This window comes from Nicotiana tabacum, chromosome 15 (assembly GCF_000715075.1).
Source record: "Nicotiana tabacum cultivar K326 chromosome 15, ASM71507v2, whole genome shotgun sequence".
In the NCBI taxonomy this organism is placed as follows: Eukaryota; Viridiplantae; Streptophyta; class Magnoliopsida; order Solanales; family Solanaceae; genus Nicotiana; species Nicotiana tabacum.
This window is the reverse complement of record NC_134094.1, coordinates 65083376-65092555: the sequence shown is the minus strand read 5'-3', so window position 1 is coordinate 65092555 and position 9180 is coordinate 65083376.

Below are 9180 nucleotides of genomic sequence, written 5' to 3'. Positions count from 1 at the left end.
TTAATATCATACTCCGGAGGGGCAAATCATAGCCTAAGCGCTAATCAAAAGCCAATATGTCATGTTGAGGCGTGCAACCCGATCAAAATAATAATATGTTGCGGCGTGCAACCCAATCCAAATAACAATCTGTTACGGCGTGCAACTCTATCCGATATAACTTACCACATGGCTCTATGGCCCATATCAGTCATAGCCTCTCAAGTCTCAAGGCTCACAATCTCATAGAACTCAGCCCAAATAGTATCACATATGGAATTCAACAAAAATATGTGATGAAACAAACAAATAATGTACAGAGACTAACATATGACATGCAATTAAAGAATTATGACTGAGTATATAACTACAGTTAAGGCAAACATCTCAAAACAGCAAGAATAACCTCATTATATCTCAAACAAATAAGCACATAGCCTAACCATGAATTCTAATATGAATCATAGCTCAAATAATCCAACGAGTAAAGAAAATACAGATAACAAGGCATGATAGCAAGACAAGTCCGGTAATAGTCTAAAGTCCACGCGGATCATGAATACTCCAGTACACGCACACACACCCGTCACCTAGCATGGCGTCACCCCAACACATCTTATATAACATAGTTCCCTGGGTTAATTACCATCAAGCCCAAGTTTAGATATCTTACTTATCTCAAAACGTTCGAACCAATACTCCAAAAAACGTGAATCGGCCTCCGAGCAACTTGAATCTAGTCACAAACAACTTAATATCATCAAATAATATCGTAGGAAACAACCTTAAGCAATAAAGCTTCGATCTTTATCAAAATCAAAAAGTCAACCCCGAGCCCGCACCCCGGAACTCGACAAAACTCACAAATTTCGAATACCCATTCAAATACGAGTCCAACCATACCAATCTCAAAACATAATACAGACTTACTCGAGGCCTCAAATCACACAAAATAACTTCAAAACTACGAATCACACCTCAATTCAAGCCTAAGGAACTAATCCAACTATCCAAATTCAAAACTTGCTACGGACATGCCTAAAAACCTCGTAATGACCTCAAATTTTGCATGCAATTCCGAAATGATACGACATACCTATTCCAACTCCAGAAACCACAATCCGAACCTGACATCATCAAAGTCAACTTTCGGTCAAACCTATCAACCTTCCAAACCTTCAACTTTCTAATTTTGGCCAAAAAATACCAAATCAACCTGCAGAACTCCAAATTCACATTCGGACATATGCCTAAGTCTATAATTACCATACCAAGATATTGGAACCACCAAAACTCCATTCGGAGTCGTATACACAAAAGTCAAACTCCGATAAATTCTTTCAACTTAGGCTTCCAAGCTTGGGACTAAGTCTCCTAATTCACTCTAAAACCTCTCCGAAACCAAATCAACCACCCTGACAAGTCATGTAACTATAAATACACACACACACACACACACACACACACACACACACACACACACACACACACACACACACACATATATATATATATATATATATATATATATATATATATATATATATATATATATATATATATATATATATAAACAAGGCTAAAATATTGAAAACGACTAACCGGGTCGTTACACGAAAGTAGGCTAAATATTACGATTCTTTCATAGGTCTTCTAATTAGAAATAAAATAAGATTTTGGTCGTTTCAATTTTCATGAAAGAAAAAAGCAGTGAAAGCTGGCATTCTAGGAAAAATATTGGTATCAAACTGAGATTATCAACAAGAAATGAATATTGATCATTAGGAGTAAGGAATATGCGTAATTTAATTTATTATTTTCTGTAAAGGATTGGATGTCCAATAACTAAGGGTTGGACACTAACTAATATTACCCTATCAATTTCAGACTAATTTGACCACCTAGTTGTTCTCGAAATAAAAATTAGGTCTTAATATTCAAAAGTATAAAGAAGAGGGAGGAAATAGAAAAACAATGTCCGAAAAATAACTTTCTTGTTGAGATTTTATGTTTTCGGCACGTTAGTTTTTGAATCAGATAGGCTAGAATATCGGGCAATTTTGGGGGGTATTTTTGAAGCGATAAGTGGAGGGAGGGTATTTAGACCTCGATCAATAGTTCAGGAGCAGTTTTGACCCCTTTTTTTATTTAATTAAATTGGTCCAACAGTAAAAAGACACGTAAAATTTAAATATTTTTTTAATTCAAGTTGTCTGTTAGTTATAAGGACAAAAATGAACCAAAAAAAATAATGTTGGGAGCATTTTTGAACAGATAGGTGGACCGAAGGCGTATTAACCCTTGGCCAATAGTTCATGGGCAGTTTTGGCCCTTCTTCATTTTCAGAAATAGTTAATGAGGGGATTAAAGTGGGTCAAGGTTCTTTTTAGAATTTTGGAACTTTAGGGTCTAGGATAAAAAAATTAATAAAAGGGTTTTAAGACCCATTTAATACTCTTTCTCTATGAAGTCAAACTTTTGTCTCTGTCCCAGCATATGCTCTCCACTCTTTTCATTCTCTTCGGTTCTGGAATATTTTCAATCCACTATTGTCATTTATTTTTTAGGTATTTAAGCAGTAAAATCGTATTTTTCATTATTGCATTGCCTTTTGAAGCTCGATTCTTACGGGAAAGTCGTAGACTAATCTCTCTGTTAGAGTTCCAATCTCTAAGAACCCTAATGTGATAAAGTTCTTTTTTTAATTTTTTTAATATTTAGGGTAATAAAGCTGTTATATATCCCCTGAGTGTACTATTTAAATTTTTTTGGTTGATTATGTTTTTTGTATTGTTGTCGAGTAGGACGTTAATGTTATCTTTTTACGTTTCCTCTGGTTTATTTGGAGCTTTCAACGATGTTATTTTTTATTCTACGATGTTTATCTAGGGAATAAATTTATGGGTTTCAGATTGTAGCTGTCTTGTTGCCTCGACGTAATTTGTGTAATTGTAGACTTGTGATCGATTAATTCTCTAAATTCTTTCTCTTAATATAATGCAAATAACAAGATGGTAAATATTAGAATCATGAAAGGCATCAAGAAACCCTACCTAGAAAAGATAAAATCTTGTTTTAAAAAATATAAATGGGTAAAGCTAGGAAGAGATCAAAGTTGTCAATGATGAAACTATAGCATTAAAAGTTAAATTCCAAAGTCCAGTGAAGAAAATTATGAAAGAGACAATACTATGATTTAGAATGATGCTTATAATGAGGATGATTATGAAGTTGACGAAGTAGAGAAAGTTGATAAAGTTCCTCAACAAGAGGGGGGAGGTGGAGAGGGAGAGAAGGGGCGCGATGTTGAAGATCGCGGTGATAAAAGTCCTGCAAAAGCTCGAAAAGTGGATAAAGGTGATATGTCACAACCCAAAATATCACCTTGATGATCGTGATGGTACTTAGTCCTTAGAACTAGGTAAGTCTAAATATGCTGAGTTACTAACAGATTTAAATAATTTAATTATTAAATATAAACCAGTAAATAACATACACCGCTAGAAACAATCAATAGTTATACATTTTCCAAAACTAATAGCACAGAGTCATAAGCTATACTGAGAGTAAGTAGAATATCAAATACATCACTATTTGGAGTGAAAATAAACAGAAATGAAGTAAAGATCCAGAAGGTGGCTCCAAAGCATGCGAGCGTAATGGCAGGTATACCTTGAAGTTTTTATAGCGAATCTCCAACAGCTAACTATGACCGACACGCTTCGAGGTACCTGGATCTTCAAAACAATGTGCAGAAGCGTAGCATGAGTACATCACAACGGTACCCGATAAGTATTAAGACTAACCTCGGTGGAATAATGACGAGGTTTAAGTCAAGACACCTACTAGACATAATAACCTGTGCAAGACATTTATATAAAGCTAATAAAGAAACAAATGTCAATGTAAGGCTAAACATGGAGAGAATAACAATATAACGCTAGCAATGAAAAGTACAAATAAAAAATAACAACAAGGAGTAAACATGTGATATTACAGCAAGTAATTAGGACATAATTACAGTACCAGTGAAATCCCGAATCGTTCAAAGATTGAAAGCAATCATAAACGCAAGTCATAATACAAAATTTGGAGCCACTCAAGACCTCAAACCACCGAACGGAATGCTAAAGCTCAAAACGGCCGGTCGGGTCATTACACTCTTCCCCTTTTAAATGAACATTCATTCTCGAATGTGCCAATAGATGCTCCAAAGCTATCAAATCAATGTATAAACTCACCATACACATGGTTGATCCCACGTCACCCAAATCTATATAAGCCCGACAACACCATCTCAACCGAAGACCATTCCTTCCACCCATGCCGATAAGCCTTAGAACCAAATTTCATCATCCACCAAGAAACCGGCTCTCACATAAACACACTGTATCAGCCTAAATCAGGTGCAAAAACTCATACATATGTCCACAAGGTAAAACCACACAACGTAAAACATCACCCGTATGCACATAATAACAACTCTAACCACAATAGCTGCCCATTACCAAATCTGATATCGGTAGATAGCCTTGTATTGACTGGAACCTTGTTCCAAACCTTCCCAACACTGATAATGATGTAAGAAATGTGCAAAACTCATAACTACTCACCCGACCAACTAGAAACACCAAACGCCACCTGGGCACATACATCGCAATCCAAACCCAACAAGAACATCTCGAATATGACTGAATATGGAAAGAGATATACAATAGAGACCTATCAAATAAGTCCCACATATACAACTCCCTATCAGTACCATACTACAAATTTGTTCCACAAGGAAGAAGCAAGACACACGCAATAACCATAACAAATCTTACCCTAACATAACCCTACAACGGCACATAGCCCAGTCCAAACATATCTATCCACAGAGGAAACAAGGTTCCCATCCTCCGCTCGGAATCACAAAGATAAGCATCTCAACAACTAAAACATTCTACTAACTCAATCCATTAGAACCAATACCACAACACGTAACGGACTTCCCATACCAGTAGAGTACCTAAATCACAGTCATAGCTAAACCATCCATAAACCACATCAATACATACCTTATTAAGTAACAACAACACTACCCTAACCTCATAACCATCAATAGTGACCAAACCAGAATGATAGACACGAGATATCACAATAGAATCCCCCAACCGGTGTAGACACCCAAACAAAGTACAAGAACCACGAAACACAACCATATATGAAGCAATATAGGAGGATTCATACCAATAAATATGACCGAATAAAAATAAAACTAATGCATCTCTATGACAAATCGAAACCATGACTGTATAGACATCATCTGGTGCAGCGGCCTCAACTCTACCAAGAAAACCATAATAATGGGGCGAGCCTCCCCCTCTAGGATGCCCTCTTCCCTCATGTCCTCCACATCTAGCTGGTTGTGCAGGTGTAGTAGCAACTAGAGTGGAACCCATAGCTTGGGTACTCTGATAAAGTCCACATCTCCAGAGTCTGGGACAATCCCTCATGATATGCCTAGTATCACAACACCTCATAACAACTCCTCCGTGGGTATGGATGCTGGTACTGAGTCTGTGCTGGATGACTGGAATAACCGCGGTAAGAACCTCGTGCATAAGGTTCACTAAAAGTTGACTTCCCCATATGAGTACCCTAAGGTCCCTGATCGGCTAGAATACCATGAGTAGTCTGAAGTACGGACTGATCTAGCTGACTAACGGAACCTTCGATGTGATGGGTCAATGCCGGAGAGTAGAAGCCACTAAATCCTCTAGGACCTTAAGGCCTCTTGGCCTGCCTATCCTTCCTCTCCAGACTCTGGATACACTATAACCTCCTAGCAATCTCCATCACCTGCTAAAATTGAGTGTCGGTCTCCAACTACCGTGCCATCCCAAGTTTGAGACCATAACTAAGCCCCTCAATAAATCTGCGGACTCTCTCTCTAATAGTAGATACCAAAAAGGTGCATGACGAGATAACTCACTGAATCTCATAGCATGCTCAGACACGGTCAAAGTCCCCTGCTATAACTGCTCAAACTCGTTGTGCCACGCATCACTGCGGGTTTGTGAATTGAATTCCCTAAAAAACATACCCGAAATTTGAGCAAAGTGAGTGGCGCTGCATCAACTAGTCTGTCCTCCTTAGAAGACTTCTACCACCTATACGCTGCCCTTAACGACTGATATATAGTAAAGGTAACTCCACTCACCTCTACAATGCCCATGGTGTAGAGAATACAGTGGCACTTGTCTAGAAAACCCTTAGCATCATCGGTAAACGTGCCACTGAAAGTAGGAGGATCATACTTCTTGAATCTCTTAAGCCTCTTTTGCTCCACCTTTGATGCCTTTGGCTTGACCTCAGGCTGAACCAGAATAATGGGTTGTGCCGACATAATATCCGAAACCTGACCAACATGAGCCCGTTGCTCTAGAGTACGGGCAACGGGAGTCTAAACTCCTCCTCTAGTCGGTGAAGTAGCTGGTGCAATTGGGATCAATCCCGCCTGTGCCAATGTACCAAACATGCTCAGGAACTGCAGTAAAGTCTCCTGAAGTCCAAGGGTAGAAACATGCGCCTCTGGTGCCTGTCCCCCAACTGGAGCTACTGGTAGCTCCTCAGCTGTTGCTCTGGCAGGTGCTCTGGCTGTAGCACGTGCTCCTCCTCGTCCTCTACCCCTTCCCCAGTCCCTAGATATACTGACTATGGGGGGTAGCATCATCAGTAACTGCAACTCGTATCCTCACAATCTGTGTGAGAATAGAAAAACAAAGGCCAAACTCCAAAATCAATAAGTCCGCACGATAGGAATGAATATAGTGAAGTTTCCTAATAGCTCTATAGCCTCTTGCAGATAAGTATAAACGTCTCTGTACCGATCCGCAAGACTCTACTAAACTTGCTTATTACCCGTAGCGCCTATGAACCCAGAGCTCTAATACCAACTTGTCACGACCCAAAATCCCACCATGAGAATCGTGATGGCACCTAGTCCCTAGGACTAGGTAAGCCTAACACATGCTGAGTTATTAATAGATTTAAACTATTTAATTATTAAACATAAAGTAGTAAAAGGACATACACTATTAGAAATAATCAATAGTTATAGATTTCTCAAAACCGGTAGTATAGAGTCATAAGCTCTATTGAGAGTAACTAAAATATCAAATACATCACTACTTGGAGGGAAAATAAACTTAAATGAAGTAAAGCTCCAGAAGGTGACTCCGAGGCTTGCGAGCATAATGACAGGTATACCTTGAAGTCTCCGTAGAGAATCTCCAACAGCTAACTATGATCGGTACGCTCCGAGAAACCTGGATCTACACAAAAATGTGCAGAAGCGTAGCATGAGTACACTACAATGGTACCCAATAAGTATCAAGGCTAGCATTGGTGGAGTAATGACGAGTTTCAAATCAAGACACCTACTAGACGTAATAACCTGTGCAAGACATTAATATAAAGCTAACAAAGAAACAATTATCAATGTAAGGCAAAACATGGAAAGAATAACAATATAACACTAGCAATGGAAAGTAGAAACAATAAATAACAACAAGGAGTAAACAAGTGATATTGCAGCAAGTAACCAGAACACGGTTAAAGTACCAGTGAAATCAATTAAGAAAAATAAATGACAACCAAATAATCAAGTTGTTCTAACACCAGTTTTACAACAAGAATCACCCTGAGGTACCACAGCTCATAATCACGGGTCACGAGTCCCAAATCACGAATCATATACACATGACACCTCATGCCCACATTATCAATCACAATCGCATAGACAACTCACGTGCCAATAGCCACCCATATCTCGCATTGAAGATAACACAATAGCAACCTATATCACTCCCCTAGGCATTATACATAATAGCCACCCGTATCTCTCCGCACAATCAATAATAGCAAAATGCAACCCTTATGCTCCGCATAAGAACAATCAATTCTGTAACGACTAGACTGGTCATTTTTGTGTAATTGAGCCTCGTTTCCCCTTTTGATGCTTCACATATGTGTGTTTATAGTTTTATGACTTTTGGGGTTGATTAGTTTCATTTCGGGAATATTTCAGATTAATTTTGACCCTTTGATTCTTAGCTTAGAAGCCTAAGTTGTTTATGTTGACCAATGATTGACTTTTATAAAAATGACCCTAGAATGGTCTTTAGATGGCTCCGATATCTTTGTATCGTGAGGTTGGACTTGGGCGTATGACCGGAATCAAATTCGAAAGTTCGTTGGTTGATTTGTGTTGTTTTGCAAAAATTGGCAATTTGAAGTTTAGAAGTTTGATCGTAGGTTGACTTTTAGCTTTCGGATTTGGAATTTTATTTTGGGACATGGAATAGGTCCATTATGATATTTAGAACTTGTCTGCATAATTTTGTATCATTTGGAGTTGAATTGATACGATTCGAACGCTTAGTTGCAATTCTTGAACTTTACTTTGAAGTTCATGCGTTTTAGTGTTCGATTCATAGTTTTAGATGTTATTATTGTGTTTTATGTACGAGAGAGTTTGTATGATATTTTTAGACTTATGGGGATGTTTGGTTTGGAGCCTCGAGGGCTCGGATAAGTTTCAGACATATTTCGAAATGTTTTGGACTGATAACAGGAATCTGGTGTGTTGATGCCTTTGGTATCGCATTTGCAAACACCAGGTTTGCAATTCCGACCTTAGCAGGGGGGTCTCAGGTATTGCAATTGTGATACCTGGGTCGCAATTGTGATGTAGTTCAGTAAATTGGGTAGTTCGCCTTTGTGACAAAAGGGTCGCATTTTTTAGGAGGACAGGTTTCGCAAATGCGAAGCCAATGTCACATTTGTAACTTCCTCTTAGGATGTCAGTGGCCGCATTTGCAAGGATTCCTTCGAAATTGAGAGGCTTTGCAAACCCATGTCGCAATTGCGACAACTGCAACTGATCAAAAGGGCTGGGAGTCGGGATTTTTCAACATATTCTCTCATATTAGAACCCCCAGACTCGGTAAGAGGCGATTTGGAGTGGGGATTTTCATCTACAAATATTGGGTAAATGATTCTAATCAATTTCCAATATTATTTCATGAATATATCTTAGATTTAACATCAAACTTATGTGAATCAAAGAGAAAAAATTGGGAAATTTTGTCAAGTTTTTGAAAAATAAGAATTTGAGTTTTGAGAGTCGATTTGGACTCGAATTTTAAAACTAAT